We start from the raw sequence: 17,196 nt of genomic DNA, 5'->3' as shown, positions 1-17,196 counted from the left end.
AATCCCATCATTAGAATATAAAAGCCAAGTTATATAATGAAAATTCCCACTAGTATATGGTGGTGACAAAACGAGAGACTCTCTATCATGAAGAACATGGTGCTATTTTGAAGCACAAGTGTGGAAAAAGATAGTAGCACTGTCCCTTCTCTCTTTTTCTCTTTTTTTGTTTGGGCTCTTCGGCCTCTTTTTCATTTTTTTGGTGGGCATCTTTGGCCTCTTTTTTTTATTTCCTCACATGGGACAATGCTCTAATAATGATGATCATCACACTTTTATTTACTTACAACTCGACACTTAGAGCAATGATGACTCTTTAGGAAATGCCTCCGGCAGTGTACCGGGATGTGCAACGATCTAGCTTAGCGTATGACGTTGAAAGATCTTGCTAGCTATCTTACGACCATGCATTGGCAATATGAAAGTGACTGCACATGTCATGAGACGGAATGGTGGGAGTTGCAGGATAATATATCTCGGAATGGCTATGAAAATGCCATAATAGGTAGGTATGGTGGCTGTTTTGAGGAAGGTATATGGTGGGTTTGTGCACCGGCGAAAGTTGCGCGGTACTAGAGAGGCTAGCAATGGTGGAAGGTAAAAGTGCATCTATACCATGGACTCACATTAGTCATGAAGAACTCATATACTTATTGCGAAAGTTTTATTAGTAATCTAAACAAAGTGCTAAACGCATACTCCTAGGGGAAGGGTTGGTAGGTGTTAACCATAGCGCGATCCCGACCGCAACACAAAGGATGACAATCAATAAATCAATTATGCTCCGACTTCCTAACATAGCGGTTCACCATACGTGCATGCTACGGGAATCACTAACCTCAACACAAGTATTTCTAGATTCACAACACCCTACTAACATAACTCTAATATTAGCATATCCATATCTCAAAACTAATTGAGAGGAATCAAACTTCTCTTTACTAATCAATGCACATGAATATGGAATTTATTATTATATCCTCTTTGGATGCCTATCATCTTTACGACTCTTTCATGGCACACGCCAATTACCAAGTTACTTAGAGAGTGCACTCTCAGAAAGATATAAGTGAAGATCGAGAGTTCTTATTTCTCCAAAATATGACACGGCCATGCTCTAAAAATATTTCAGTGAAGCACTAGAGCAAAGTTATCTAGCTCAAAAGATATAAGTGAAGCACATACGAGCTAAATTGCCCAACTCAAAAGATATAAGTGAAGCTCAATGAGTATTCTAGCAAATTCACGATGAGTGCATGTCCCTCTCAAAAGGTGTGCAGCAAGGATGATTGTGACAAAACAAAAAGAAAAGACTCCTATAATACACGACGCTCCAAGCAAAACACATATCATGTGGTGAATAAAAATATAGCTCCAAGTAACGTTATCGATGGATTGAAGACGAAAGAGGGGATGCCTTCCCGGGGCATCCCCAAGCTTTGGCTTTTTGGTGTCCTTAAATTTGGCTTGGGATGCCTTGGGCATCCCCAAGCTTAAGCTCTTTCCACTTTTTATCCCATTGTCCACGAGAACATCACCCAAAACTTGAAAACTTCACAACACAAAACTTAAACAGAAACTCTGATATCATTAGCATAAGAAAACAAACCACCACCTCTTTAGGTACTATAGTAATCTTGATTTCTATTTATATTTGTGTTATATTACTGTATGCTCACTTTTCCATAGCTAGTACCCCCGATACTATCCATAGTTTCATCAAAATAAGCAATCAACACAACAAAAACAGAATATGTCAAAAACAGACCAATTTGTAGCAATTTGTATGCTTCGTATACCTGTGGTATCCCAAAAATTCTAAACAATTACGACAATTATGGAAATTTTTATATCAACCAGCAGAAAAAATAATCAACTCAAAATATCTTTCTAGATAGGAATGAAAAATAATTTCATTAGCGCAGAGTTTCTGTGTTTTTCAGCACGATCAAACAACCATCACCCAAAACTGATCATAAAGGTTCTACTTGGCACAAACACAAAAAGAAACATAAAAAACACAACCATAACAGAATTATGATGGTGTGGACACAACAAAACATAAAGCAAAAAGCAAATATAAATTCATTTGGTTGCCTCCCAACAAGCGCTATTGTTTAACGCCCTTAGCTAGGCATAAGGCGATAGAATCAAGTGTCATCATCTTTGGTGCTCAAACCATAAGTAGCCCTCATCATGGATTCATAAGGCAATATTATTTTATTTCTAGGAAAGTGTTCCATGCCCTTCTTTAATGGAAATTGAAATCTAATATTCCCTTCCTTCATATCGATGATAGCACCAATAGTCCTAAGGAAAGGTCTACCAAGAATGATGGGACATGTCGGATTGCAATCAATATCAAGCACAATGAAATCTATGGGCACATAGTTCCTATTTGCAATAATAAGAACATAACTGATCCTTCCCATAGGTTTCTTAATAGTAGAATCCGCAAGATTCAAATTAAGAGAGCACTCATCAATCTCATTGAAGCCTAGAACATCACATAAAGACTATGGAATAGCGGAAACACTAGCACCCAAATCACACAAAGCATTGCATTCATAGTTTTTAATCTTTATTTTGATAGTAGGTTCCCACTCATCATGAAGTTTTCTAGGAATATATACTTCCAACTCAAGTTTCTCTTCAAGAGATTTCATCATAGCACCAACGATATGATCGGTAAAGGCTTTATTGTGGCTATAAGCATATGGAGAGTTTAGCATGAATTGCATCAAGGAAATACATTCAATCAAAGAGAAACTATCATAATTGAATTCCTTGAAATCCAAAGTAGTAATTTCATCACTACTCAAAGTTTTGATATCCTCTACTCCACTTTCAGTGCTTTTAGCATCAAGGTAGATAGACTCCGAATCATTGGGGCGTTTTTCAACCAAAGTGGATTCATATCGAGCCCCATCATCATTAGGACTGACATTAGAAAACAAGGATTCAATAGGACTCACACCAAGCACTTTAAGATCTTCGTGATTCTCATCACGAGAACATGCCTTTTTAAGCCATTCATGTCTAGCACGAATTTGGGTGGTTCTTTCTTTACTCTCATTCATGGAAACACGCATAGCTTTCAAAGTTTCACCCATATTAATCTTGGGAGGAGCACATCTCAATTTCAAAGCATCAATATCAAGAGACATTCTATCAACGGTCCTAGCCAAGTCATCAATTTTAAGCAGTTTTTATTCTATGGACGCATTGAAAATCTTTTGCGAGTTGATAAACTCTTTAATATTACTCTCAAGATCACAAGGTAATTTATTGTAATTTCCATGAGCATTGTTGTAGGAATTGCCAAAGTTATTAGAGGGATTACTAGGAAAAGGCCTAGGGTTAAAGTTACCTCTATAAGCATTGTTATTGCCAAAATTATTCCTACCAACAAAATTCATCCAAGCTCTCATTGCTATTCTCAATCAAGGAAGACAAAGGCATATCATTTGGATCTAGAGGAGCACTTTTACTAGCAAACAATTTCATTAACTCATCCATCTTAGCACTCAAAGAGTTAATTTCTGCTATAGCATGCACTTTTTTACTAGTAGGTGACCTTTCAGTGTGCCATTGAGAATAGGTTGTCATGATATTATCTAGGAGTTTTGTGGCTTCTCCTAGTGTGATTTCCATGAAATTTCCACCGGAGGCGGAGTCCAAGATATTTCTAGAAGCAAAATTCAAACCAACATAGAAGATTTGTATAATCATCCAAAGACTCAGGCCATGAGCGGGACAATTTCTAATCATCAATTTCATTCTCTCCCAAGATTGTGCAACATGTTCATGATCTAGTTGCTTAAAATTCATGATATCATTACGGAGAGAGACAATATTAGCCGGTGGAAAATACTTGGAAATATAAGTATCTTTACACTTGTTCCAAGAATCAATACTGTTTTTGGGTAAAGATGGAAAACAAATTTTTCTCGATCTCGTAATGCGAACGGTAATAGCTTCAATTTAATCATATCATTATCCACATCTTTCTTCTGTTGCATATCGCATAACTCAATGAAGGTATTGAGATGGGATGCGGCATCTTCACTAGGAAGGCCAGAAAATTGCTCTTTCATAACAAGATTCAGCAAGGGAGCATTGATTTCATATGATTCCGCACTAGTGGCGGGAGCAATCGGAGTACTAATAAAACCATTATTATTAGTATTCGAGAAGTCACATAATTTGGTGTTTTCAGTCATGGTGACTTAGCAAGCAGACAAGCGCACGAGCAAACAGAAAGCAAGCGAAAGAGAAGGGCGAACGAGAAAGGCAAATATTTTTGTAAATTTCATTTTTTCAAAAGTGGTGGAGAGGAAAACGAGAGGCAAAAGGCAAATAATGTAAATGCAAGAGATGAGTTTGCGATAGTTACTTGGATAAGCTTCACTTTGAATACTCCCCGGCAACGCTGCCAGAAATCCTTCTTGCTACCTCTTGAGCTTGCGTTGGTTTTTCCCTTGAAGAGGAAAGGGTGATGCAGCACAGCAGCAGTAAGTATTTCCCTCAGTTTGAGAACCAAGGTATCAATCCAGTAGGAGTATCAAGATGATGCACCAATGTACCTGCGCAAAAACAAACAAACTTGCACCCACCGCTATAAAGGGGTTGTCAATCCCTTCACGATTATTTGCAAGGTGAGATGTGAAGGTGAAAAGTGCAACAAAGTAATTTTCTGGAACTGAAAATAGGATGTGAAGTAGACCCGGGGGCCATAGTGTTCACTAGAGGCTTCTCTCATGATATCAAGTATTACGGTGGGTGAACGAATTACTGTCGAGCAATTGATAAAATCGCACAAAGTCATGATGAAATCTAAGGCAATGATCATACATATAGGCATCACGTCCGAGACAAGTAGACCGATACTTTCTGCATCTACTACTATTACTCCACACATCAACCGCTATCCAGCATGCATCTAGTGTATAGAGTTCATAACAAACAGAGTAACGCCATAAGCAAGATGACATGATGTAGAGGGATAAATTCATGCAATAGATATAAATTCCATCTTTTTACCCTTGATGGCAACAACACGATGCGTGCCTCGCTACCCCTTCTATCACTGGGTGAGGACACCGCACGGTATGAACCCAAAACAAAGCACTTCTCCCATTGCAAGAATTATAGATCAAGTTGGCCAAACGAAACCCACAACTCGAAGAGAATTACAAGGATAGGAAATCATGCATATAAGAGATCAAAGTAGACTCAAATAATAATCATAGATTATATGATCATAAATCCACAATTCATCGGATCTCGACAAACACACCGCAAAAGAAGGTTACATCGGATAGATCTCCTTGAAGATCATGGATAACTTTGTATTGAAGATCCAAGAGAGAGAAGAAGCAATCTAGCTACTAGCTATGGACCCGAAGGTCTGTGGTGAACTACTCACGCATCATCAGAGAGGCAATGGTGTTGATGAAGAAGCCCTCCTTGTCCGAATCCCCCTCTGGCAGGGCACTAGAACGGTCTCCAGATGGGATCTTGCGGAGACAGAAGCTTGCGGCGGCGGAAAAGTATTTTCGTGGCTCTCTCCCGTGGTTTTGGATTTTTAGAGAATTTATAGGCGGAATAAGTAGGGCAAAGGAGCCACGTGGGGCCCACAAGCCTGGTAGGCGCGCCCCCCAGGCAGCGGCTAGGGGGCTTGTGACCTCCCCCGGGGTCCTTTGCCTTGGTTCTCAAGTTCCCAGCGTATTTTCTGTTACGGAAAAAATCATTCCGAAGGTTTTATTCCGTTTGGAATCCGTTTAATATTCTTCTCTTAAAAGGATCAATAACACGGAAAAAACAGGAACTGGCACTTGGCAATAAGTTAATAGGTTAGTCCCTAAAAATATATATAATAGCATATTCAGGCATACAAAACATCCAAAGTTGACAAGATAATAGCATGGAATCATCAAAAATTATAGATACGTTGGAGACGTATCACTCACTAGCACCGGAGGAATACCTTGTCTGCAACAAACGTCGCAACGTAACTCGGTGACTATAAAGGTGATGTACAGGTATCTCCGAAGGTGTCTGTTGAGTTAGTATGGATCAAGACTGGGATTTGTCACTCCGTGTGATGGAGAGGTATCTCGGGGCCCACTCGGTAATACAACATCACACACAAGCCTTGCAAGGAATGGGACTAAGTGTAAGTCACGGGATCTTGTATTACGGAACGAGTAAAGAGACTTGCCAGTAACGAGATTGAAATAAGTATGCGGATACCGACGATCGAATATCGGGCAAGTAACATACCGAAGGACAAAGGGAATGACATACGGGATTATATGAATCCTTGACACTTAGGTTCAACCGATAAGATCTTCGGAGAATATGTAGGATCCAATATGGGTATATAGGTCCCGCTATTGGATATTGAGTGAGGGGTGTCTCGGGTCATGTCTACATAGTTCTCGAACCCGCAGGGTCTGCACACTTAAGGTTCGATGATGTTTTAGTATAGTTGAGTTATATGTGTGGTTACCAAATGTTGTTTGGAGTCCCGGATGAGATCACGGACATCACGAGGGTTTCCGGAATGGTCCGGAAATGAAGATTGATATATAGGATGGTTTCATTTGGTTACTGGAAAGTTTCGGGCAATTCAGGTTGTGTACCGGGAGTGATGAATGGGTTCTGGGTGTTCACCGGGAGGGGCCCACCCACCCGGGAGTGAGCCCAAGGCCCTAGGGTGGTGCCACAAGTCCTTAGTGGGATGGTGGAGTCAGCCCAAGGAGTCGATGGCGCCACATAAAGAAAATACCAAAAGAAAAGAAAAAGAATAAGGAAAGAGGGAGGGGGGGAAGGAAGAGGAGAACTCCTCCTTCCCGAACCGAATTGGAGGAGGAGTCCTCCTCCTCCTAGCACCGGTGCACCCTTGAGGCCTTGTGCCTCAAGGCTAGCCGCTCCCCTCCCTCCTATATATAGTGGAGGTTTAGGGCTTTTTGAGACACAACTTTGCCACGTGCAACTCTAGCCTAAACAACACAGTTTCACCTCTAGATCGGATTTCTGCGGAGCTCGGGCGGAGCCCTTCAGGAGTAGATCATCACCACCACCGGAGTGCCGTCATGCTGCCGGAGAACTCTACTTCTCCGTCTTGTTTGCTGGATCAAGAAGGCCGAGATCATCGTCGAGTTGTACGTGTGCTGAACACGGAGGTGCCGTCCGTTCGGCACTAGATCAGAACGAATCGTGGGACGGATCACGAGACGGTTCGTGGAATAGTTCGAGGGACTTGAATACGTTCCACTACATCAACCGCGTTTCTTAATGCTTCCTGCTGTGCGATCTACAAGGGTACATAGATCCAAATCTCCACTCGTAGATTGACATCACCATGATAGGTCTTCGTGTGCGTAGGAAATTTTTTGTTCCCCATGCAACGTTCCCCAACATGTTGCCCCTTCTCTCTTTTTATTTCTCTTTTTTATTTTTTTGTGACCTCTAAGGCCCTTTCTTTTTATCTCTCATTTGTCCTCTTTGGGATCTTTTCATTTGTCCTCTTCGGGATCTTTTCCTCACTTAAGGGCAACACTCTATGTTTTACATGAATAAAAAGAAGATCATCACACTTTATAAGAAGTACTCAACATAAAGACAAGTGAAAGCTATCATGATGTATGCAAATGTATGCCTATGCCAGTGTAGCAGGATATGCAATGATACTAGCGCGTCATGTAGCAATAATATGGGCAAGGCCCAACTATCATGCGGCTCTACGATCAAGCAAAATCATGTATGACATGAAGATAAAGTCATGAGATGGTGAATGTTGCATGGTAATGTATCTCGGAAAGGCTATGGAAATGCCTTAATAGGTAGGTATGGTAGCTGTTTTGAGGAAAGATATAATGAGGCTTATGTATATCATGTCATTGGTTTGGATGCACCGGCGGAGTTTGCACCAACTCTCAATGTGAGAAAGGGCAATGCACGGTACCGAAGGGGCTAGCAAAATATGGATGGTGGAAGTGCCAACAATCGAATACTCACATTAGTCCGAAGAACTCATACACTTATTATCGGTAACTCTCTATCTAGTTAGGAAATTCACAAAGAGACAAGTACCCCGAGGAGGAGTTTTTGGGGGTTTGGTTATCCTTGCGCATCCTCGACTCATGATAACGTGTGGGTACTCATATATTCCAACCCCTCCAGAGGTTAGCGGTCAATTTAGTAGCTAGAGTTCTCAACTAATTTGTAGTTTTTGAAAAACACACGGATTTCCCAAAATACGACACCTATCACTAATAGGCTCAAGCTCTTGGCACCAATAGTCCAAACATTACTCAAATCAATACCTCAAAACTATTGCAAGTTACTACTAAAATAGCAACCTCAATTACCTACTCATGCAAGACACACAACTCAGTGCAACGAGCCAACTCTCTAGACAAGATAAGCATGATAACTCAAGAGAGTTCCAAAAGCAACCTAAATAAAAGCTCTTAAAAAGAGAAGCATGAAAACTAAGAGCTAGGCATGACAGCAGCTTTGAAAAGATAAAGAACACACAAAAAAGATAAGCATGAAAACCTATGTTGTGTTCTAGAGTGGAATGGAGCGTGTTTCTCTACCAAACAAGGTAGGCTAGGTTCTGACTTGTTATGAACAGCAAGAAAAACTGAAACAAAGTAAAAAGTAAAGAGCGGGACGCTCCAACCATAGCACATAACATATGAAGTGATAAAAATATAGCATGGAGGTGAACGAACTGATGATTATTGATAGAGAAGAGGATGCACGGGGGCATCCCCAAGCTTAGACGCTTGAGTCTCCTTGAATATTTCTTGGGGTGCATGGGGGCATCCCCAAGCTTGAGCGCTTGACACTCCTGTATCTTCTTTCATCATCTCCCATCGCATACTTGAAAACTTCCTTCATACGAAATCATCATAAGCTGATTAGAGTGGTTAGTACCCTTAATAAAATAATTTATTACCTTCTGGAAATAAATATTTTCATGAATAGCTACTGTTTTCATGATTTCCAAAAGGTTTTTGCAAATAAAAAGTAAGCTTAGGATTTGCAAAACAATGAAAACGCAAAACAGGGCAGAATCTGTGAAAACAGAACATCAGGTAGTAAATAATTTATTCGGAGCACTTATGCAACTCAAATAAAAAAACTCAGAACATATGCCAGAAAGGAAATTATATAGAGAATTCTGTAAAAAAAGTCAGATCAAAAAGATGATCTTGTGATTTTTGGCATTTTTTCCGTCAAGCAGACATAATCTGTTTCTGGACAACATGTCACAATTTTTGAACTTTCTTGCAATCGGAGGCTATAACTTGGCACAAAGTTTAAAAATAAAGATACAATGATGTTGATACATTAGTAACAAGCATCAAGACCACTAAAACAGAAAGTAAAAACAAATTGAGTTGCCTCCCAACAAGCGCTTTCTTTTATGCCTTTGAGCTAGGCATAGTGCAAGAAGATCAAGTTGTATCAATTGAACCATCATCAAGATCATCAAAGAGATCTTCAATAGTACAAGCAGTCTTAAGTGGACTCTCAAAGAGAGGCTTAGTGGAAACACTTCTAGGAACAAAAGCAAAGTTAGTAAGACCAATTGGAATTTTATTTCTAATTCTATTTAAGAGAGGTTTCTCTTCCAAGGCCTTCACAGTTTCAACACCCCTAGCAATAGGTAGATTTGTTTGGGTTGAGGATCCTCGGGTACATTAACGAACCTAGGTCCCTTCCTTGCGAGGGTTTCTACCTTTTTAGTCTTGATGGAGGATAGAGTAGTTCCTAAAGTTTCAAAAATATCCTCGATCTTATCATAATCCTAGAATGATCCAAATCATGGGATTTAAGGGTCTCCAAAGTTTTGCAAATTTTGTGCATGGAGATATCAAGTCTATTTAAGTTCCCTTGAATCCTATGATCTACTTCATTTATTTTACTCATGCTTGGCATCTCTAGCTCTATCTTCTCAAGTTTACTCATAATGTGAGCTAAAGTGACATCATCCTTTATGTCAACAATAGGTGGGATTCCGACAAGATTTTCCATAACGTTAAGAGCCTCCCCGACAGGAGCTTCCAAGAAATTTCCTCCTATTGATGTGTCTAGAACAAACCTATGCCAAGAAGTAATACCAAAATAAAAAATTCTAAGCAAATTAGTGGTGGATTGCTTCCTGCTGGCTCTATCTTGAGAATTTTTAATTCTATACCAAGCATCTTTCAAACTTTCTCCAACCCTTTGTTTGAAGGTGAGAATCTCTCCTTCGGGTGCAACACAAGAGGCAAAGGATTTAGTCATACTGACTAAACAAAGCAAAGTAACTATTTTTTTGTGGTTTTTGGTATAAGACTCTAAAGCAAAAACTAAAAAGCAAACTAACAAGACAAAAAAGCAAAGGTAAAATATAGCATGCAACTCCCCTATCTTAAAGAATGGAGTCCCGGCAATGGCGCTAGAAAACTTTGCTTCATGACGAGATGATGTATATACTTCTCGCTCCTCGTTGGTTACCCCAAGTGGAAGGTTGAGATGTAGTGAGCAGCAAGTTTTCCCTCACACAAAGACTGTAAGGTTTATCGAACCAGGATGACTCCTAGAATCAACAAGTAGGTGTCTCCCACCCTGGCTCTAGCAGAAGACGTGGACCTGCGCACACAACAATTAACTTTGCTACCAACGAGTACAGAGAGGTTGTCAATCTCTCTGGCCTTGTAGTTTGCAAAGGATCAAAACATTAGCGGGAAAAGTAATAGTGATTGCAACGGAACAGTAAACGAAAGCAGTAAATGGTGGAGGTGTAAACAATGATGGTGATATGGACCGGAGTCACATGATGTTCACTAGTGATGTCTCTCTCCCAAAAGACGATAAACAACTATGCTTGGGTAAAAAAATTACAGTTGGGCAATTGACAGAATTATGAACGCACCGCAATGCTAATTATGCTACCTGATAGTTAGAGGCTCAATAGTAATGGGCAGTACGCCAAGACAAGTAGACCGTTTATTCATCAGCATCTTATTACTAATCATCCACCTTGAGATATCTATCCAGAACATCTCGCTGGTATTAAGTTGCGAGCCCCACCCAAAGTGTAAACACAAAGCAACGGACAACTGCATTAATGAACTATGTGTAAGGTAAACAATCCTTGCAACCGTGGTCACAAGCACCATTTTTTTCTCCCTGGTGGCAACAACACATCCTCCTGATGTTGTATCCAATGAGTTGACATTTGTTCAGCATGAGGATAAAACTGATGAGGATCTGTTGGGAAAAGAAGGAGTTGCACTCTGGCTAAGCATTTTTCTCCAGCCATTGACAATAAGGAGGTAATCCAAGTCCCTATTGAATGGGTAAATTTCCTTGTTGTGGCTCTCATGACACCTGATAAATTTGAATGGGCCAAGAAATTCATCACCTCTAAAGTGTGGGAATTTATTGTTGAAGGAACAGAATCCAATAGAACTAAACTTGTTGCTTTTCATGAAGTCTATCTCTCAGATCCATTATTCATTTTCTAGGACCAGCCCATGATGAGGAGAATAGGCCTGACACCCCTTGAGGAGGATCAAATGGAATTAGAGAGGGACACCCTCCTTCCTCCACCTCAGCACCTCAAGGCAACAAAAAGAGAAAAGATAAAGCTCCTTTAGTTGAAATTGAGGTAAGAAGGAGCTGCAGACTTCAAGCTATTCAGAAAGGATATAAGAAAAAGTGTGCCTAGACAGAAACTGTGTATCTTGTCATGCTGTCCCACCAGCTATCACTGGAAAAATCATTAAGAATCTGAATTCTTCCTTTTGCAAGGTTTTCAGAACTTACAGATGGATGAAGCAAATAACTGGTTATTACTTGGTGATTTCAATTTTGTGAGATATCCAAACAACAGAAATAGAGAAGGTGTAATATCCAAGACATGTTTCTATTTAATGAAGCAATTAGTAAACTGGCACTGGCGGAGTTTCCTCTTAAAGGAAGAAATTTCACATGGAGTAACATGCAAGAAGATCCTTTAATAGAAACGTTAGATTGGTTCTTTTCCTGTGAAACTTGGACTATCACATATCCTGATACCATGGCCATCCCCCTGGCTAAGACCACCTCAGAACATGTGCCATGTGTTATCAATATTGGCACTTTCAATTCTAAATCTAAGGTCTTCATATTTGAAAATTATTAGTTAGAACACCCTCAATTCAAAGACACTGTCAAAGATATCTTGGAGCAAAATGTACAAGAATATCAGAGTGCCAAAATCATTTCTCCTAAATTCAAGAGATTGAGAAAAGGTCTGAGGAACTGGCCCATAATCTCTCTAATCTTAGGAAGATAGTGGAACACCAATTGTGTTATACTCTTTTGGGACACTCTGGAGGAATTTAGAGATCTCACTGCTTTTTTCAAGGAGGAAATTGATGAGGTGGTCAAACAACTACCTTGTGACAAAACTCGAGGCCCACATGGTTTTAATGCCAAATTCTTAAAATCTTGTTGGGATATTGTGGCTCCACACTTTTATAGACTGATTGAGGATTTCTATGATGACAAGGTCAACCTTCAGAGTATCAACTACTCCTTCATTACACTGATTCCAAAGAAAGATGTAGCTCTGTACCCTGGTGATTTCAGACCCATTTCAATTCTCAAATACAACCTAAAGATTATCACTAAACTGCTCGCTAACATGCTCCAAAAAGAAATCCTCAAGATCATTCATAAGAATCAATATGGATTTCTCAATAAAATATGCATACAAGATTGTCTTGCATGGTCGTATGAATATCTCCACCAATGTCATCACTCCAGAAAAGACATTGTGCTCTTAAAACATGATTTTGAGAAAGCCTTTAACATGCTTAATCATGATACCATTTTTGAAATCCTCTAGGAAAAGGGTTTTGGAGATAGATGGGTTCAATGGATCAAGCAAATTTACAAGTATGTGTACTCTAGTGTCTTGTTAAATAGTGTCCTAGGAAAATAGTTCTTGTGCAAGCAAGGTGTGAGACAAGGTGATCCTCTGTCACCTCTCATATTTGTTCTTGCAGCACATCTCCTCCAAACCATCATGAATGAAGCTATGCACAATAATCTGATTCAGTCCCCAATTCAACATGCCAACTGCAGGGACTTTCCCATTATACATTATGCTTATGATACAATCATGGCCCTGCCTGCTGGTCCTTCACAATTGATGCATGTGAAAAACCTTCTACTACATTATGCTGCATACACTGGACTCAAAGTCAACTATGCTAAATCTACTATGGTGGCAATCAATACTCGAGAAGACACTATGCAAAGCTTGTCTGCTCTTATGGGTTGTCAGATTGGTAGTTTGCCACTCAACTACCTGGGACTCCCCCATGGATTATAGAGACCAACAGTGATAGATTATGCACCACTTCTAAAACGGATTTCCAACAGACTCACTCGATGTGCTACTTTCTTATCAATGGGGGAAAAATTGACATTGCTAAAATTTGTTTCCTCCAGCTTGCCAGTTTTCTTTATGTGTACTCTCTCACTTCCCAAGTCAGTCGTCTACCAAATCAACATCCTCCTCAAGCACTGTTTTTGGAAAAAATATGGTACTGGTGAAAAAGCTATCCCTATGATTGCATGGGATATAGTCTGTAGACCCAAGTCTCATGGGTGTCTAGGAGTATTGGATATTTCCATTCACAATCAAGCCCTACTCATCAATTTTTTTGCATAAGTTAATTAACAAAGTGGACCCACCGTGGGTGAATATGATTTGGGATACTTACTATTCTTCAAATGCTCCAAATGAAAAGGTTGTGGGATCTACTCGTGGAGAGATGTCTTAAAACTCAGGAACGCATAACATTTGCAAAATGTCTCCGAGGCAATGGAACCTCAATCAATTTTTGCACTAACAGATGACAAGAACAGAGTATCAATTTAGTGTACCCTCATCTTTTCTCTTTCAGCAAAAATCATGATTGCTCCCTGCAACATATCATGGTCCACAACAATCTGGAAAACCATTTTCATAGGCTGATTTCAGCACATGCTCATCAGCAATTCCAATTGCACACTACTTCTCTCTAGGGTTTAGGCAATCAACCTGCCCTAGATGTATGGAAATTACCATGGGCTTCGTCCAACTACTCCATCAAGATGTACAAGGGCATGACGGGACCAAGTAATACTCATCCTATTTTCAAAGAGATTTGGAGAAGTGCTCCTCAGCTCAGACACAAAATATTCGTATGGCTCATCATGTATGACAACGTGAACACTAGAAATTTGCTTCATAGAAAGTCCATTCATCTGCGAGATTACATATGAGCTCTATGTCTAGATTACCAAAAGTAATCTCTCATGCATCTATTTTGGGGTGCAACTTTGCACTAGACTGCTGGCAACAAATTACACCTATTACAGGAAAAGAGGCACTTCCCAATATGATGAAATCAGATTCTTGATTGATCAACTACCACAGGTTATTGCCATGGATATAATCATCGCTCGATGCTGACGTATCTGGATGGTTCAAAATGATAAAGTTTTCAGAGGCATTAATCAATCATAGCAGTCTTGGTTATATCACCTTCTGTTAGAGTTGTGTCGAATATAGTGTACAAAGTAGGTTATAATTGGACTTGTAGTTGTATTGTGTTTAGACAGGATATGGAGTCGTGTCCAAGTAGGACACTTGTATCTTAGGCCTCTCATATATAGCGGGGCTAGACACATGATGTAACCTATGCCAACATAATAGCACAGGCACGGGGAGCCGGCGGCGTGTGTTGGTGCTTGGGCGGCCAGGGTGCGGTATTGTGACGGTATCATGGGGAGGGGCGCCCGTAGTCATGCCCCGGGGATGTAGCCATATCAGTGAACCTCGTTAACAAATCTTGATGTTGTGCTCGTGTGATTGCTTGATCCTCGGATGATCAACGACATGCCTCAGATTAATTCTAACAAGTGGTATTATGAGAAAGGTTTCGAAAGGTTGTGGAAGTTGATCTAGAGGTGGAACAAAATTCGTCGAATCAATTGGTGGTCGAGTTGTGACTCGAGAATATTGATGGAACAACAGGAGTTCTGTTCGTCAGAAGTAATCGACAACGGCGTAACGTGCGAGCAGCGGATTGATCCGATGCCGCGGCGACGTGTTTTGAGAGGACTCGGCGAGTTGGATCGTGTCCAGGTGTGATCGTCCGACGGAAAGCAGAGACCCAGGCGGCGTGCACTGGAACCAGGGTTGGCACGCGTGCGAGGTAGCAGCAGTTGGCCTGGAGAGATGCCAAGATACGTTTTGCATCCGGCGCGCGTGTACTGTGCGGGCTTTAGGCGAGGTGGGTTCCATCCGATCGAGACGGTGCAAGCAGCGCAGGGCGAGGTGGCTGGTCGGATCAGACGTGGCGGTTGCATCGGATTGATTCAGCAGATATTACGCATGCAACGGGCAAATTATGCATCATCAGGACTCAGGAGTCTTGGCAGTACAGAGTCGTTGGCAAATCATGCGGTGCGGCGGACACGAGCGGTGGCATCCCTAGGCAGGCACAACGCAGGAGCGGCAGCAGACGTGACCCATGCGAGCAGCTAGCAGTAGCGCGTGTGGCTCAGGTTGATGGGTTACAAACCATGTATGCTGGTGGGCAGTCTACATGGTCTTATGGCAAGGCTGCGGCGGGCTCGTCAAATGCAAGAGAGGGCCACATGGGATGCTTCTGCGTGCAAGTGTGGCTGATGCCGGAGCTGCAAAGGATGAAGGCATGAGATTTGTTGGAGAAAAAAGAAGGAGCTACGTACTACCAGGCTAAAGCTAGTCCTTGTGAGTAAATATGAAGCCTAATAGACCTACAGCCTACGAGAGCACATGGTGGGGTTGAAGATTTTGGATCTTTTGATCTTCACGGTTAAGTGCACACGGGAAGTCTTATGTGGTGGATTTCGGCTTTATTTCTTGGTACACATGTTGTGTATAGGGATGATAGCGTAAGGGTTTGTGGTGCGCGTGACGAGGATGGCGACGTGCGTATAAGGCTCGTAGAAGTATGGAGCGCGTCGTGGCAGGTTCATGCATACACATGGCGTCCAACAATGCATAGAGTGTGGACGGACATGACACGGAGTGGAGCATGATTGCAGTCGGATATTTTTTGGTTGGGTCGAACTGGATTGTTTGACGGACCGACGAGGATGTCGGTCAAAGCAGAAGATGGCGGTGATTTCAGCGACGACGACATAGGAGCGTGATGCTGATGGTGGCTAACTTCTGAGACGTGGAAACACGTGGGGCAGGCCCGAGGGCTTGTGCGGCTTCAACACACTATGGCGTAGGATTGATTCAAGGCAGTGCACACATGAGAGCTTGAAGTCAATAGGACGCGGGGTAGCAGGGCCAGCTACATGGAGTCATGTTGAAGGTGGAGCTGGAGTCTAGCGGAAGATTTCACTCTGTGCTGATGGAGGGGCTACGGCGTAAATGCATGGAGAGTCGAAGCCTATTTCAGCGGATAGCGAGAGACACGTGGATCGGACTGGGTACTAGTGGTCTGATGGAGACGTGATACTCGTCACTGGTCGGTGATGATCGGTGGTTCTCTGCAGTGGGGGTTGAGTGGTGTGGGTTCGCGACCTTGGGAAACTCGACCATGACAGCAGAGGCTCGACGCCGTGATAGCGCCGAGGTGTGCGGTAAGCACGGGACACAACGACAGACCAAGGCACTGGTGGTCAGACATGTGGTCAGACAAATTGTGCAAAGGGTGCTGAAGCAGTGTTGGCGAGTATCGGATTCAAGTTGGTGACTGGGTCTATCGGTGCCGGTTTGGTGGACGGGAGTTTACCATGGAGAATCTGAGAAAGTGACGGAAAGTCTGAATTGTCATAAGCGGAGAGAGTACATGGCCGTATATTCTGTGGGGTTCAGTGCACATGGCAAAGTACGGATGACAAGTATAGAAGGAGGCGGAGTGCTATAGCTGTAGGATATGTCAAAGACTATCTCGGAAAAGGGTGAGATAACTGTGAATTAGACTCGGGGTGACACAAGGCGACGGTGAAATTCCTTCAAGTTTCATACGGACGGTCAAGAAAGAGCAAGGATGTTGAGTTCAGGTAACTCTTATATGTGGCATTCAATATATGGGTTGTTCACTTTCACGCAGGTCAGTGATCAGTGTGTGATGGCGTTGAATGGAT

This window comes from Hordeum vulgare, chromosome 7H (genome assembly GCF_904849725.1).
Source record: "Hordeum vulgare subsp. vulgare chromosome 7H, MorexV3_pseudomolecules_assembly, whole genome shotgun sequence".
NCBI classification, from domain to species: Eukaryota; Viridiplantae; Streptophyta; class Magnoliopsida; order Poales; family Poaceae; genus Hordeum; species Hordeum vulgare.
The sequence above is the reverse complement of the archived record's forward strand: the minus strand, read 5'-3'. Positions refer to the sequence as shown.